This window comes from Orcinus orca, chromosome 12 (assembly GCF_937001465.1).
Source record: "Orcinus orca chromosome 12, mOrcOrc1.1, whole genome shotgun sequence".
Lineage (NCBI taxonomy): Eukaryota > Metazoa > Chordata > Mammalia > Artiodactyla > Delphinidae > Orcinus > Orcinus orca.
This window is the reverse complement of record NC_064570.1, coordinates 45509428-45526540: the sequence shown is the minus strand read 5'-3', so window position 1 is coordinate 45526540 and position 17113 is coordinate 45509428. Positions and strand designations below refer to the sequence as shown.

Genomic DNA, 17113 nt, shown 5'->3' with positions numbered 1-17113 from the left:
GACAGGTTTCATAGAGACATCACTAATATATCTGGTGGAACTATTTATATCTTCTACTTCTTAATAAGACTGTGTTTATATTCATTGAAGCTTAATTCTCACACAGATGTAAGGAATAACCTTCATGTTTCTGGGAGTCAGAAAAACCTAGCTAGCTTAGTTTTAAGCCCTCCCTCTATCACTAACCCACCAGCTGACTTTGGTGACTTAGTTTTTTTTTTTGGAACTGAGTTTTTCTTTTTTTTTGGCTGTGTTGGGTCTTCGTTGCTGCGCACGGGCTTTCTCTAGTTGGGGCGAGCGGGGGCTACTCTTTGCTGCGGTGCACGGGCTTCTCATTGCACTGGCTTCTCTTGTTGCAGAGCATGGGCTCTAGGCACGCGGGCTTCAGTAGTTGCGGCACGCAGGCTCAGTAGTTGTAGCTCGTGGGCTCTAGAGCGCAGGCTCAGTAATTGTGGCACACGGGCTTAGTTGCTTTGCAGCATGTGGTATCTTCCCAGACCAGGGCTCAAACCCATGTGCCCTGCATTGGCAGGCGGATTCTTAACCACTGCACCACCAGGGAAGCCTTTTGGGGCCTTGGCTTGGGAAACCTTGGTTGGATCAAGAAAAGTCTAATGGTTTTGGACTGGGTTGTATTTTTTTTTTCTGTAGCATCTCTCAGTCTTTCATATGCTAATGAGCATCATAACCTCTAAGTGTGTATGGTGTATTCCAAGCTGGCAGATCTATCGAATATTTTTTCCCCAAAAAACTATCCCCATATCCTGGACTCTATTACAAGTGTTCTATAGAATATATTTTTAAAAGTTCTAGATCTGAAAGTGTCCTTCCTGCTCTAAAGTTCTATGTATCTATACAGGCAATACAGAATGACACACATTTAATGGATATATAAAAAGAGGTCATTATTGACCCTGTTGTATCAATCAAGGCTTTATGTTGCAGATAAAAGTATTCACTATAGCTAGTTTAAGCAGAAAGAGATTTAAGTAATCATTAGCTTACACCATCTATGGGAGGACCAAAGAACCAAGGAATGTTACCAAGGAAAACACAGGACAAAGTTGTCCAGAAAAAATGCTCAACTACATTTTTGCTAGTCGTTCTAGAAAAAAAAAAAAAAAACCCTTTTCTGCTACTTCTCACTCCTTGGCACACGTGGCACTAGGAAACAGAAACAGAAACTCTCCTTTTTTAAAAGCAGCATCAATGCCACTGTGCTTGCTGAACGGTACAATCTCCCTACCTCACCTTGGTTACTTCTATCTATAAATGGCACATTGTGGTAGGCAGAATTCTGAAACGGCCCCCAGGATTCTTGCTCCTGAGGTACATGCACTATACAAGACCCTCTTGAGTACGAGCAGGACTTGTAAACACAATGGACTAGCACTTCCACGATTGTGTTCTATTATATGGCAAAAAGGGATTTTGGAAATGTAATTAAGGTCTCCAGTCAGCTGACTGTGAATTAATCAAAAGGGGGTGTTATCCTGAGTGGGCCTGACCTAATTAAGTGAGCCCTTAAAAGAAGTCAGAAGTTCAAAGCCAGAGACATTTTCCTGTTGGCCTTGAAGAGCAAACTGCCATGTTATGGAGAGGGCCACAGAGCAAAGAGTGCAAGAAACTTCTCGGAGCTGGGAACGACCCGATTGATGGTCAGCAAGATAACAAGGACCTCAGTCCCACAGCTGTAGGTAACTGAATTCTGCCAACAACCAGTGAGCTTCGAAGAGAACTCTGAAAGTGAAGCCCTGGCTAACATTTTGATTTCAGTCTTGTGAAACCCTGAGCAGAGGCTCCAGCTACCCCATGCCCATACTTCTGATCTGTAGAAACTATACGCCAATATATGTTATTCTAAGCCACTAAATTTGTATGATTTGTTACACAGCGATAAAAAAAATTAATACTTGCATTTGCATGACCGAGGCCAGGTTGCTCACCAAAGTTAAAGTTATTTTTAGCTTTCCACCTGTAAAATTCAGTAAGAGAAAGCCAAAAGTGGGTGATGTTGGTATCAAATGAATCGATCTCTAACTTAGCCACTCTGTTCTCCAAAACATCTCTCATAGGTCATACAAGTTTAAAAAGTCCCTTAGTTTTTTTATTTTAAGTTGGCAAAGATCAACCTATCATATGTGTATTCAAGAAAAAATAATTAACATTTTTGCCAACAAGTCCCCTATAGGAACCAATTGTCTCAACTCACATGCAGCTATTCCTGTGGATTCCTCTATCAAAAAAAAAAAAAAAAAAACAAGAGTTTCTTCATAGAATAGTCAATTCTTTTAGGAGATCAATGGTATTCCAGGAAAGGTCTGTAAGTAGAATTGTTTAAATAGAGATTTTTTTCATACCTTTATAATACGTAATATATTTATAAGGACATATGTTGATAATATATGTCAAAGGCCTGGCCTCTGAGTCTCACCAACAGTGAGTATGTCGATGATAGTGGTTTTTTTCATTAAGAATCAAACAAACCGTCAACAAAAGAGAGCTAATAAGAGAAAGCATTTTTTAAAAAATTTGTCCAGAAGAGAAGTGTTAGGGCAAGTTTTATTTATTTGATATTGTACTGCTACTTCTCCCTGACACTGTGAGAGGATGAGGACCCCATGAGGCTCCTGGGAAGTCAGAGAATTTTCTGATAAAGCTGAATTTGTTTTCCATCCCTACACATGTGCCCATTTATGTAACCAATGTCTAGCTTACTATCTTCCCAACATTAAAGTGGTTCAGTTTCTATTTGTTACACCAAGTAAATTTTAACCATCTGCTTTACCTTATTAATACTCCCTGCCTCAGCTTCCTCTCACTTCAAAACCACCCTGGGTGAGATAGGGTAAACAATGAGAATGACAAGAAACTGTAATCTCTGAAAACAAAACAGAAAGCCACACTTGCTTTCCCCCATGTCGTAATTTCCCAGACATGTTCCTCTTGGCCAATGTTAAGCCAGGCATTTTCTCTCTTGGAGGCTGAGCAACTTCTTACAAAACCACACTCTGTGGGTTTTCCCAGGTGCCTGTTACTTCCTGAGCAGCACATAATAACAGCCCCTTAATTTTTTACAGTGCTGAAAGTTTGCAAAGTGCCTTCATAGAGGCCTGTCTCAACCGACTTGATCCTCACGACAACTCAATAGGAGTCAGGGCAAGTAACATGATTGCCAGTTTTTAAGTAACAGAAACTTCCATTTCTAGAGTTACATGACTCGCCTAAAAACTATGGTAAACTGTGATGCTGAGATTAGAACCCACGTCTTTTGTATGCAAAGCAGGCAATCTTTCCCCAGGACTCTTGTCCTCCAATGGATGGAAATAAATAGTTGACAGGCAGTGGCTTCCTACTGTTCTCTCGTCTTGCCCATCCAAATCCTCTGCCACACTTGTAAAATACACAGGTGACCATGGCTAACACAATCAAAACACACAGGTGACCATGGCTAACACAATCAAGTACAAGTTCCCAAGCATAAATCTGGATCCTGCCTACCTCATAAGCCTTTCCTTTATCCTCCAGGAACACCATGTTTCTTATAGTCTGTTCTTCATACTTTCTTGCCTTTGCCTAGACTTGCCTCCGCCTGCCTTTTCTGTCTAAGTTGTATTTGTCCTTGGAGACTCTGCTCAGACTTCACCCAGACTGGTCAAGTTAGTTCTCTTCTGTGTTCAATCTATTCCTCTATTTATCACATTATTAAAATGTATGCTAATTTGTGCATCACCCTCTCTAGGGTATGAGTCCTTTGAGGTGTATTATTTATCTCGTGTCCTCTGTATTTAACACAGTGCTGGGAATTTCACCACTGAAATGTTTGTGGACAAATAGGATTTTTTTTTAAGGAATGATTTTATTGGCTAGGAAGTAAAAACCAACAAAAGTGAGCCCCTGGAGGTGTAGCTTCCCTATCTAAGCTTGCTCTGTGGGTATTGACAGTCTAGGAATGGAAGGAATTGCCATGAGTTTGGCAGGAGATGGGAGTGGAGAGTAGAAGGAATAACGCCAATAACCTTTAGAAAGTTCTGCTGAGGATCCTGAAATTTAAGGTGCCACTTTGGATACTTCAGTGGCTGTGGAGGTACCCCTTTCAACTCTCCCTTCCAGAGGACCTGCTGCAGGGAACATAGCTGACGGACAGCCTCAAACTGTCACTTGTGGATCCAGTGCAGCTTTCGAGTTAGATCACACTTCCCACTGGCTGGCCCCAGACAATGACAGAGCACAGTGGCGGGAGTAGGCCCAGGTCACTTCAGCCTGACACAGGATTCCTTTAATGGGACACTCGAGCTCAGAGAGCTCAGGGCTCCTCACTAGCCGGGCTGAGACTTCCTCAGAACTACACTGTGGTCTGAGGCTCCTTCCAACCCAATCCTCCCTTCCCTCTCTCCTTTCACAGACCTGCATCAAGGACTCAAGGCTCTTCTTGGCCAATTCGTGCTCCCTCCCTTTTTTCCTTCACGATGTTTCCCCCCCACATCTCTTGCTCATCCAATCTACCTTGACATCTGCTTTTCAGAAGACCCAAACTGAGAGGTACTTAAAGATTTAGGTCAAAAAGTCGAATTTTAAAAATGCTACTCTAAATCTGTGGACTATGCCCCAAATTGAACTATGCCCTAACTTAGTCGAAAGTTATGCAGTAGTTTAGAATCAGAGCTTAAAATACCACAAGAGAGGACAAACGGATTCTGCTTCTGCGTATCTGAGGGACACACTGGCAAAATGGAAGGTGAAAGTAACCCAGGTTGGCTTGTAACTGAGGATGTCAGGATACTGTTGACTCCTGTGACCACAGGAGTATGGCCAAGTCATCGAGGGACCGGGGGTTGAAGGCATGGACCAGGCCTCCAAAGTCACAGCGTATAAAAAGCACAGCTATCTCCTTCACTATCCATCTGAGAGAGCCCCAGAGAAGAGGAGATTGCAAGAACTGACTTTTGTATCAACTCCCGCAATGGGGTGGCATTTCAATCTTTATTTGTTTTTAGTTTGTACTGGGCATTTTTAATCATTTTATACTTTTGTTGTGATGTGGATACTCACAACCAGAAAGTTATATGAAAATCAAGTCGATTTTGACCTGGAAGCACTTTATTGTAGGGGGAAGTCATTCAGATGCCGAACAGCAAGTACTTAACCCTTAAAAAACTCCTTCAAATAAGACCCCAAGCACTATGAGAACACAGCCTGTCCCTTAAAAATACAGCACCCCATCACCCAAATCCACTCTGCTGGGTTTCAGTTCTCTCACAAGATCTTGCTACAATTAAACTAAACCATCAGCCTGTCCTGGATCACGCGGGTGAGTCCAAGAAGTAAGAGCAGTTCTATACATCAATTCTTCAATAACTCAGTCTGATTGGTTTTCTTATCCTCTTTATCTTTCTCAGCCTAATATTAATATGATCTATAGATTTTGCCTCTCTTCAAAATAAGTTAAAAAAAAAAAACAAAGGTGACTGAACTTTGCCAACACATGCAAAGAAAAACAAGATTTATGTCATCCACGATGAAATCCTAGGTGACTGGAGCTTCTCTGGATTAGTGCAGTGTCTCTTAACTTTACTGAACTCATTGAAAGCCATAAAAAATGTAAATTATGACCCTTCCCACACCTACCTTAGAGTTTCTTATACAACTTCCTGGGAAGAGTTGTCCCACAACCTCTGAGAAGCCTGGATGCCAACATTTTCCAGGATACTTCTTTTTTCTATTGTTTAATATTATAGAAATAGAGCCTTTCTTTTTATTTTACAAATTTAAAATTATATAATGATACTGAGTATGTTTTTTCAAACCACAATATCCTAAGATTCTGAGGTGTTCTACTCCATCCCTGAATATTGGGATGGGTTTCCCCAACATCAGTTGAGAATTATTGGTCTGGTCTAACACCCTATTCTGCAGATGAGAAAAACTGAGAACATAAATGATATGCCCAAGTTTGCAAAATTAATAAGAACTGAAATTTAATAATATATCATCTTACCTTAATAAATTTGAAAAGTATAGCCCAATATTTTTGAGAGGTAGTGAACATAATAATCAAAAAATAATTCCTTCCCCCAAAATGGTAAAATATGATGTTATGTTTCCTCTGGTATAGTTGTGTTCTATTAAGTTTCTATGACCCCTCTTCTATACAGCCTCTTATGGTGGACACAGTAAGCAGCAGAACACAATGCCTTCCCTCAAGGGACTCACAGTCTAGTGGGTATAACAGACAAGTAAATAGATGACTTCAATCTATGAAGTAGGTTTAGTGATCAGAGGACAGATTTTAACGGTCAGGAAAGCTTCCTGGAGCAACCTTCTGGCCACTACAAGATGGCTGCTGAGGACAGAGCCTGTAACTATTTCATCTTACTAACCCTACAACACCTACTAGTATATCTGGTTTATTAGCCCCTAACAAATGCTGCTTGCACTTCTGCACAACAGTTTTCTAACACAATTCTATAGCCAAATACTTTTTAGAACTTGGCAAACAACTGTATGATTAAACACATCGCTATTCTATTTTTTTAATTTTCTTTAAACTTGATTTAAATTTACTAAACGATATGATACAAAAAATTAAAAAATCCCACTTTTGGGACTTCCCTGGTGGCACAGTGGTTAAGAATCCACCTGCCAACACAGGGGACACGGGTTCGAGCCCTGGTCTGGGAAGATCCCACATGCCGCGGAGCAACCAAGCGTGTGTAGCACAACTACTGAGTCTGCGCTCTAGAGCCCGCAAGCCACAACTACTGAGCCCACGTGCCACAACTACTGAAGCCCGTGCTCTGAGAGCCTGTGCTCCGAAACAAGAGAAGCCACCACAATGAGAAGCCCAGGCACCACAATGAAGAGTAGCCCCCGCTCGCCGCAACTAGAGAAAGCCCACACACAGCAACGAAGACCCAACGCAGCCAATAAATAAATAAATAAATTTCTTATTAAAACAATCCCACTTTTATGTCTTTCTATTCAAAAGAGTATTTTTTTTCCTTCACCACCTCCTCTGTTTCACTTATGAGAATTTGGATCCTGGAATAACTTGTATAAATGAAAACAGAAACAGAATCCTATTTATGTGAATCTTACAATTAAAAAAATTATAAAAATAAACTCACTAATTTAAAATATTCAGGTCAGATGGATGGCCTGGATTATTTTACTCATAAAATGGGGCAAGACTCAAAAGGTTTTAGGGACATGCTGTTACAAGGTCTATAATTTGGTCACCCTCCACTGCCTCTTTGCCTCTAACTTTCTTTCCTCCTCCCTTTCCCACTGGCTTCAGTGTTGGCCTGGACAAGCAGGGTGACCACACGGCCTTTTCCTCAGAACACAAGAACTGTGCCACCCACAGTCCAATGGCTGGAGGCCAGGGCACTGCCAGCAACACAGACATGAGTCAGGCTGTGGCGTGTAAGAATTCCTGCTAGAGGTTCTTTCCTGACCGTGCACTTGGAATTGCCATCATTGACAGCACGACGGCAAGAAATATGTGATATAAAAGAGTTATTTGTAGTGAGGTGGATGGACCTAGAGTCTTTCATACAGAGTGAAGTAAGTCAGAAAGAGAAAAACAAATACCGTATGCTCACACATATATACGGAATCTAAAAAAAAATGGTTCTGAAGAACCTAGTGGCAAGACAGGAATAAAGATGCAGACGTAGAGAATGGACTTGAGGACACCGGGAGGGGGAAGGGTAAGCTGGGATGAAGTGAGAGAGTGGCATGGACATATATACACTACCAAATGTAAAATAGATAGCTAGTGGGAAACAGCCGCATGGCACAGGGAGATCAGCTCGGTGCTTTGTGACCACCTAGAGGGGTGGGATAGGGAGGGTGGAAGGGAGATACAAGAAGGAAGGGATATGGGGATATATGTATGTGTATAGCTGATTCACTTTGTTATACAGCAGAAACTAACACACCATTGTAAAGCAATTATACTCCAAAAAAGATATTAAAAAAAAAAAAGGAATATGTGATATGGCAAGTCAGAAAACTTGAGCTCCAGTCCTGTTTCTTTCTAGATGTGTGACAATTAACATTTCTCCTCATCTGTTCTGTCTATATCACAATTATTATAAGAATCAGAATGAGACAATGCAAATTAATAGTTTAATTTCTATTAGTGAGGAAAGAGTGTATTTGGTCTCATATGTATTTGGTCAGAGTGCAAATTATAAGACTTTGTGGAGGACAACTTGGCAGTAATTATCAGACTTAAAAATGCCCAGAACTTTGTCCTGGATTTTCCTCTTCTGGAAATTTAGCCTCGGGAAATAATTAAGAAAGCACAGAAAGATGTATGTAAATGGATATTTACCAGTGTGTTGATTGTAATAACGAAATGTTAGAAACAATCAACTATCCAATAACAGAAACTGATTAAATAAATTAGACTATACTGACATAATAAAGTACTATACAGCTGTTAAAAACAATGTTGTAAAAATAAAAAATATAGCTACTAGTATATAATGGTGTGTAAAATGTAACTATTAAGTGTACAAGCAAGTAAAAATTTTATGTATATGATCTACACACATCCACATGGGTGGGGGGATGGTATGAAACTAAACTCAAAGTGTCCAAAGAGTTTAACTCAGAGTAACAGATTTTATTTTTCTTCCATTTATGTGTCTGTGTTTTCTAATTTTTCTATAATGCACATGTATTTCTATTATAATAAGGAAAAACAACTATGTTTAGAAAGCAAAATAAAGCATATGAAAACATGTTGTGACACTTGTTTTACAAATGTAAGTTATTATTATGTTCTGGTAGCTTCTATAGACTCTACTCTTACGGTATATCCAGGGATCAGAACACTATATATACATATGAAATTTAAAATGGCCTAGCCTTTGTCATCTCAATGATTTATCTGTCACTGTAAATTTATAATTGAAAAAGCTTCTCCTTTTCCCATGGCAAGAAACTGCTAAGCATTTAAAATACTGAAATACTTTGTAAATTTTCACTAAAATGAACATTCCTTTTAGTAAATATAATTGAGGTTAATGAAGAAAATGACAATCTCCAGGCAGAAGGTGATGGTAATGCTGTAAAAAGGGAAGAAAAACTGATCCATTTGTCTTTGTATAACAAGTCTGACAGCCTTTGCCCAGTAAATATACAGCATGTAACGTTCTAAAATAGTACCTCATTTGCAAATAGGAAACTCCAGTTCCATTGCTAGTTCCGGCAAAAACTTTCTGCAGAAACTCAGACATGTATAACTTGTCTGTGCTTGAATTAATTTGTCTATGAAATGAACATCATATTGGCAAAGCCTTTAAATGAAGCTTAGCTTTTGAATATAAAAAAATTATAAACCTCCTAAAAATGAAGTAGGAGGAGAATTTGGAAAAGGAAGAGAAGAAAGTTTTGATGGTTCATTACAGAAAATTTCATAGCCATTTCTCGATGAGATGCTACAAAATTTCTTTAATGAGCCAATTCCAGTCTTAACTCGAAAAAACTACTCTGCTGCTGCTGCTGAAATTTGAATTATTGGTTTTCATCTCTGACATAAACACCACTATTTTTTTAAACAGGCCAAGTCTTTTAAAATTTTAGCTAACTTTAAATAGTACCTTTACTAAATAATACATAAATTTTTATTGAATTATAATTGACATACATTAGTATATTAGTTTCAGGTGTGTAACATAGAGATTCAATATTTTTATATATTATGAAATGGTCACCACAATAATTCTAGTTAGCATGTGTCACCATACAAAGTCATTACAATATTATTGATGATATTCCTTATGATGTACATTACATCCCCATGAATTATTTTTATAACTGAAGTTTGTACCTCTTAACCCCTTTCACCTACTTCACCTGTCCCTCCACCCACCTCCCCTCTGGCAACCATCAGGTTCTTCTCTGTATCTATGAGTCTGTTTCTGTTTTGTTTGTTTGTTTTGTTTTTTAGATTCCACATATAAGTGCAATCATGTGGTATTACTTCACTAATATATTACCCTCTAGGTCCATCCATGTTGTTGCAAATGGTAAGATTTCATTCTTTTATGGTTGAGTAATATTCCATCATATTCCATCAGACAGACAGACAGAGAGAGAGAGAGAGAGAGAGAGATCACATCTTCTTTATCCATTCATCTATCATTGGACACTTAGGTTGCCTCCATATCTTGGCTATTATAAATAATGCTTCAATGAACATGGGGGTGGATATATCTTTCGAATTAGTGTTTTTCATTTTGTTTTCATTTTCTTTGGATAAATAATCAGAAGTGGAAATGCTGGATCATATAGTTTTTAATTTTTAATTTTGGGGGAAACCTCTATACTGTTTTCCACAGTGAGTACACCAATTTACATTTCCACCAACAATGCACACAGGTTCCCTTTTCTCCACATTCTCACCAACTCTATTTTTGGTCTGGAAAGAGCCATTCTAACAGGTGTGAGGTAATATCTCACTGTAGTTTTGATTTATACTTCCCTGGTTATTAGTAATGTTGAGCATCTTTTCATGTAACTATTGGTCATCTGTATGGTTTCCTTGGAAAAATGTCTATTCAGGTCCTCTGCCTTCTTTTTTAATCAGATTGTTTTTGTTTTGTTATTGAGTTGTAGGAGTTCTTCATATATTTTGGATATCAAACCCTTATCAGATATTCTAATGTGCAACTACCCAAATTATACAGTGCGCATTTTTCAAAATAAGTCAAATACTGAATTATATTTTACTGAATTATAAACTCATATAAATATATTGGAACACAACTAATAAAAAGAAATCTATGTCTCCACCCAATATATCACATTTGGCTACTTTTCAAATGAAACAGTTATGTAGAATTGGCTATAAGACATTCTATAATAAATGTATCAGGTCTGAGTCTACTGAAAGAGCAGTAAATTACCCACTTTTAGAAGGTATATTAATATTTCAAACACTAGTGCAATATTTCTCAATTTTTCCCAGTTCCCAGCACATATCATGAATTTACAAGGGATAATGGTTGGCACTCACGTTTCTTTCCTTTTTCCGTATTCTTTTTAGTCTATTATCTGCATTTTCATATTCTTAATCAAGTAAGAATTTATACCTGCCATGTCCAATTCATTCTGAAAGGTGCTACAGAAAATACAACATAATTAAGCCATCAAAAAAAATACTATAGACTACCGTATGACCCTGCAATCCCACTCCTGGGCATATATCCAGAGAAAAACATGGTCCAAAAGTATACATCCACCCCAATGTTCACTGCAGCACTATTTACAATAGCCAAGACATGGAAGCAACTTAAATGTCCATCAACAGAAGATGGATAAAGAAGATGTGGTACATATATACAATGGAATATTACTCAGCCATTAAAAAGAATAAAATAATGCAATTTGCAGCAAAATGGATGGACCTAGAGATTGTCACACTGAATGAAGTCAGAGAAAGAGAAACATAGTATGATATGCTTATATGCAGAATCTAAAAAGAAATGATACAAATGAACTTATTCACAAAACAGAACAGGCTCACAGTTTTAGAGAAGGAACTTATGGTTATGGGGGCAGAGAGGGTGGAGGGAAGGGATAGTTAGGGAGTTTGGAACTGACATCTACACACTGTTATATTTAAAATGGATAACCAACAAGGACCTACTATATAGCACAGGGAACTCTGCTCAATGTTATGTGGCAGCCTGGATGGGAGGGAAGTGTAGGGGAGAATGGATACATGTATATGTATGGCTGAGTCGCTTTGCTGTGCACCTGAAACTATCACAACATTGTTAATCGGCTATACTCCAATATAAAATAAAAAGTTAAAAAATTAGTACACAGTATAAGGGTAAGACATAGACACAAAAATCTCTTGAATCAAGTAAACATAGAAGAATGCCATATAATGTTAAAGACAATATAAATAACTCACATTCAAAAGGAAGTTGAGCGCTCCAGTGCCCAAATTAGATTAGAATTGCACGTGAAAGGTACATTTCCTGGAAGATAATAGGTGCTCAATAAATGTTAGGGAATTTTGTTTTCCCCTTGCTTTCCCTCAGCTGAAAGTTTTGTGAATAAAGGGAGAGCTAAGTATTAAAAGATGGGTAAGATTTGAATAGGCAAAAAGGAATGGAACAGGCATTAATACAGGATATTGTTACGACAAAAGGTACAGAGGCAGGGTGACATATTCTGATTTAATAAACTGTTCCCTCCAGTTGGAAGAGAGGTGTTGGTAATGGAGGAATGGGATATACGTGTGGGAGTCCCCTGACCTTTGGTATTTGGGCTTGGAAGTAGCCATCTATATATTTCTACTATCAACTGAATATCTATCAAATGCATATTGAATCTAGAATGAGTGCTGGAAGTTTATCAGGACATTCAGTCCTCTGCTACTCTTTCCTTGCCCAACAGCCCTCTCCAATCTTAATTTCCATAATTATCCTGCATAGATTTCATGGTTTGAACATTCTGATTTCTCTCTTACCAGTACTCTAGATTCCCCTACCCCCTTGTCTTTCCATAGCATCTGCTTGGCAAAACCCCACCTCCAGGTGAACTCAACTGTTCACTTTTTTTTTTAACATCTTTATTGGAGTATAATTGCTTTACAATGGTGTGTTAGTTTCTGCTGTATAACAAAGTGAATCAGCTATACATACACATATATCCCCATATCTCCTCCCTCTTGTGTCTCCCTCCCACCCTCCCTATCCCACCCCTCTAGGTGGTCACAAAGCACCGAGCTGATCTCCCTGTGCCATGTGGCTGCTTCCCACTAGCTATCTATTTTACATTTGGTAGTGTATATATGTCCATGCCACTCTCTCACTTCGTCCCAGCTTACCCTTCCCCCTCCCTGTGTCTTCAAGTCCATTCTCTACATCTGTGTCTTTATTCCTGTCCTGCCCCTAGGTTCTTCAGAACTTTTTGTTTTTGTTAGATTCCATATATATGTGTTAGCATACTGTATTTATTTTTCCCTTTTTGACTTACTTCACTCTGTATGACAGACTCTAGGTCCATCCACCTCACTACAAATAACTCAGTTTCGTTTCTTTTTATGGCTGAGTAATATTCCATTGTATATATGTGCCACATCTTCTTTATCCATTCATCTGTCAACAGACACTTAGGTTGATTCCATGTCCTGGCTATTGTAAATCGTGCTGCAATGAACATTGTGGTACGTGAATCTTTTTGAATTATGGTTTGCTCAGGGTTATGCCCACTAGTGGGATTTCTGGGTCATATGGTAGTTCTATTTTTAGTTTTTTAAGGAACCTCCATACTGTTCTCCATAGTGGCTGTGGAGAACAATCAATCAACTGTTTACTCTTTCCATGAAACTTCACAGGTTTGGTTCAGTGTTGCATGGTGCAGGTGAGAAGTAGCAACCGGGCAATTTGCAATCGTAAATCTGTGATCATCACTCTCTGCTGGGCTCTCCAAGCTGGCTGTCAGGGAACCTACCAGGATTCCTTAGCCATGATCATTTCCCATGCTGCTTTAATCTCACTTCCCTCCCCTCAAATCTCTGATAGCTACACTTTACCTTGCACTTCCATCCCATAACCTTTCCCCCTACTCCACGGAGAAAGAGAAGTCATCATAAGGGAGCTTCTCAACTTCTATCTAACCTATCAAATCTACCCTTGTTTTCAACTCTCCGTTTCTCTTCTACTACTGGAAAAATAGCACTATCCATCATTGTATATAAAGCTAAACCCTCGACAAGTACGATGAAATCCATCCTAGTGTTCTCTGGGACGCTGATCTGTAATTAATCTCTCTCGCTTATTAAACCTTCTCATCAGTATTTAAACAGGCTCAAGTCTTATGGTGGGAAAGGGGGAAATCTTCTTCTTTCCAAGACCTCTTTAATCCAATGCCCTATTGCATTTCTACTCTTCACAGTCAAACTTCCTGAAAAACTTGACAGTACTCACTTTGTTCCCTCACTTCCCACTTCCCCCTTAATTCACTGCAATCTAGTTTTCTCTGCCATGAATTGCTCTACCAGAATAGCTCTCACCAAGATCACCAAAGTCTATGTATGAATAAATTCAGTGTACATTTTCAGTTGTTCTAGCACTTGCCTTTCTTCAGCATTTGACACCATAGATTACTTTTTAAAAATAGTCTTCCTGTGGCTTCTACGGTTCTTCACTCTAGTGATTTAGTATAGACCTTTCTGATTGCTCCTTTGCAGTCTCCTTTACAAGTTTCTCTTCTTATCCCTATTCCTTAGAGAGTAAATATCAGCCTTTTTCACTATGCACATTTTCTCTGGGCTATCTTATTTACTCCCAAGATTCTAAAGTCGCCCTAAATCTTTCATCTCAATCTCTTCTATGAACTTCAGACCTATATCTCCAACCACTTCCTGGATGTCTCCAAATGGATATCCATGAGAAACCCAAATGCAACATAGGCCCCAAACTGAAGTCATTCCCCTCATCCCCCAAGTGGCTTCCCTCTGCAGGTTTCCTGTCTCAGTAAAGGCTGTCATCACCCAGCTAGCCACTCAAACCTGAACTCAAGTTCAAGTCTCTCTCCATCTCTCTCTCTCTCTCTCTGTCTCTCTCCACACACACACACACACACACACACACTCAGTCTACCACAAGTTGTACAGAGTCTGATGCTGATTACCACAACCATCCTATCACCCAGTTCATTTTATCTTTTCAACCATTTCAGTGACCGCAACTGTTCAAAATCATGTAATCTTTATGGATCATTAGTGTAACTAAAATGATCACCTGTGGGGAGGTTTAAAGTTCTGGTTCTTTTTATAGAAGATAGGGGAAAAAATCTAGTAAAGGTTTCTCAGTTTCTTCCTCTCATCTTTTTAATGATAGTGTTGGTAAGATGATACCCCCAATTTTCTCACAATTTTTTGCAGATACACATCATTAATGTTTGATCATGCTGACAAAACTGGGAGAAACACATTTTCTTTCTGCAAACACAATATTTCTACAGCCGGGGGGGAAATACAGGTTACTGCTGCTTGGCTGGCTGGCTGCATCAACTCGATACCTCTAACAGGCTGAACTAAAACAACCGAATCAATGTTCCAAATATCTGCTGGAATTAAGAGCAATAGTGAGAATGCCACAAGGAAATCTGGCTACTTCCCTGTTAACTACAAATCAACAACAGATCACCTGTGTGAGGCAAACTTCACAAGTGGTATTAAGCTTGTTTTTCATGGTCATACCTACCTCTTCCTCAGTCTCTGCAGAAAGAGGTCCACACGCGGACTTGAAGTTAAAAGCCGTCTTTCCTCTTGGTTAACATGCCTTTGTGGATGATATCAATTATTTCCTACATTCAGGAAAGAGAGTAAAGACAAAAATTAGTAAGACACCATGGTATAGATACACAACTACATCTATACCTTGTAATGGGTGAGAAACACCCATTACATAGATAGGAACTCCTGTTTGAGACATAAGTTCATATATTTTAATAGTTTTGAGTACAATTTACATTAGGAAATAGCACCAGCTTAGCCAAAAACCCAAGTGTAATCCTCAGTTTTTCTCTTTCCTTCACCTTCCACCTCAGCAAGCCTTGACAGCTCACCTCCAAGCTAAGCTCTAAATCTATCCAATTCTTCCCCTCCCCCTAGCTGCACCCATAATTCAAGCCACCACCCTTTCTCACTGGGTCCACTACAACAGCCCCTGATGGTCTGTGTCCACTTTGACTTCCACTAGAATCTCTTTTCCATACAATCATCAAGTTGATCTTTCTAAAATGTAATTCAGATCATATCATTCCTGTGCATAAAAGCTTTCAGAGAATTTTTCTTTGCCCATAGAGAAAAATACACACCTGACATCCTAAGAGGCCTTCTGTGAGCTGGCCCCTACCTAACCCGAGCTCCCTCTCTGATCTCACCCACTACTCTCCCCATCTCTCTGTGATCCAGCCACGCTTTCCTGTTCCTGAGACCTACCACTTGCTGTTCCCTCTGACTGGGACCCTTTGTTTCCAGATGCTTCATGGCTGTCTCCTTGTCTTCAGCTCTCAGACTCGCTATCACAGGGGCCTCCTCTGGCCACCCCATCTAAATTAACCACCTTCACTATCCATCACATCAAATGTTTCATTGTCTTTATCATACATTCAAAGGTCTGAAACAATCTTGTTCATTTATTCTTTTTGTTTGTTTTCCCATTATAATGTAATTTCATAAGTGCAGAAATTTTCTTATGTTTCTCATGTTGAATTCCCAGTGGCTAGAACAGGGATTGGCAAACTTTTTCTGTAAAGGACCAGACAGTAAGTGTTTTAGACTTTGTAGGACATGCAGTCTTTGTTGCAACTACCCCAGCTCTGGTTTGTTAGCATAAAAGCAGCTGTAGACCATAGCTAATGGGAGTGTGTCTGTGTTCCATTAAAACTTTATTTCTGAACACTGAAATCTGAATTTCATATAATTTTAACGTTCCACAAAATGTTATTCTTCTTTTGATTTTTTAAATTATTTAAAAACGTGAGGGACTTCCCTGGCGGTCCAGTGGTTAAGACTCCATGCTCCCAAGGCAGGGGGCATGGGTTCAATCCCTGGCTGGGGAACTGAGATCCCACATGCCACCACGGCTTGGCCTAAAAATATTTAAAACAAACAAACAACAACAAAATGTGGAAACCATTCGTAGCTCATGGGCTGTGCAAAAACAGGCAGCTGGCCAGATTTGGCCTGCAGGCCATAGTTTGACCGCCCCTGATCTGGAATGGCTGTTGTTACACATAGGAGGCTTGCAAAAAAGATTAACTGTTTAATGAATAAATGAACAAGGAAACGCATTTTCCTTGTAAACATTAATAGACTTGCCATGGGCCAGGAGTTAATATGATAACCCATTCTACTGCTTCAACCCTCAAGATGGATTTTCTCTATACGCTTGGATGTTTTGATATTTGTTTACGGGAATCAGAATCAGCATACGATGTGAAGTTCTTATAAGAACAGCTTGGACCTTTTGATTACTTGGGGTATAAAAGACCAACTAAATTGGGTTGGGATCTGTATTCAAGATCAAAACTTACACATTTCACTTCAAAAAGCTTAAACCCTACGATG

The 17113-nt window shown here is 39.2% G+C and overlaps 1 long non-coding RNA gene across 1 annotated transcript in view; it reads right to left on the bottom strand.

Annotated features, from left to right (window-relative positions):
• Positions 1–17113, bottom strand: part of LOC125960696 (uncharacterized) — a 337743-nt gene that overhangs the window by 153893 nt on the left and 166737 nt on the right. The window contains exon 8 of the long non-coding RNA XR_007470626.1: positions 15243–15345. This is a non-coding gene — a long non-coding RNA (uncharacterized LOC125960696). The remainder of the gene's footprint in view (positions 1–15242; positions 15346–17113) is intronic.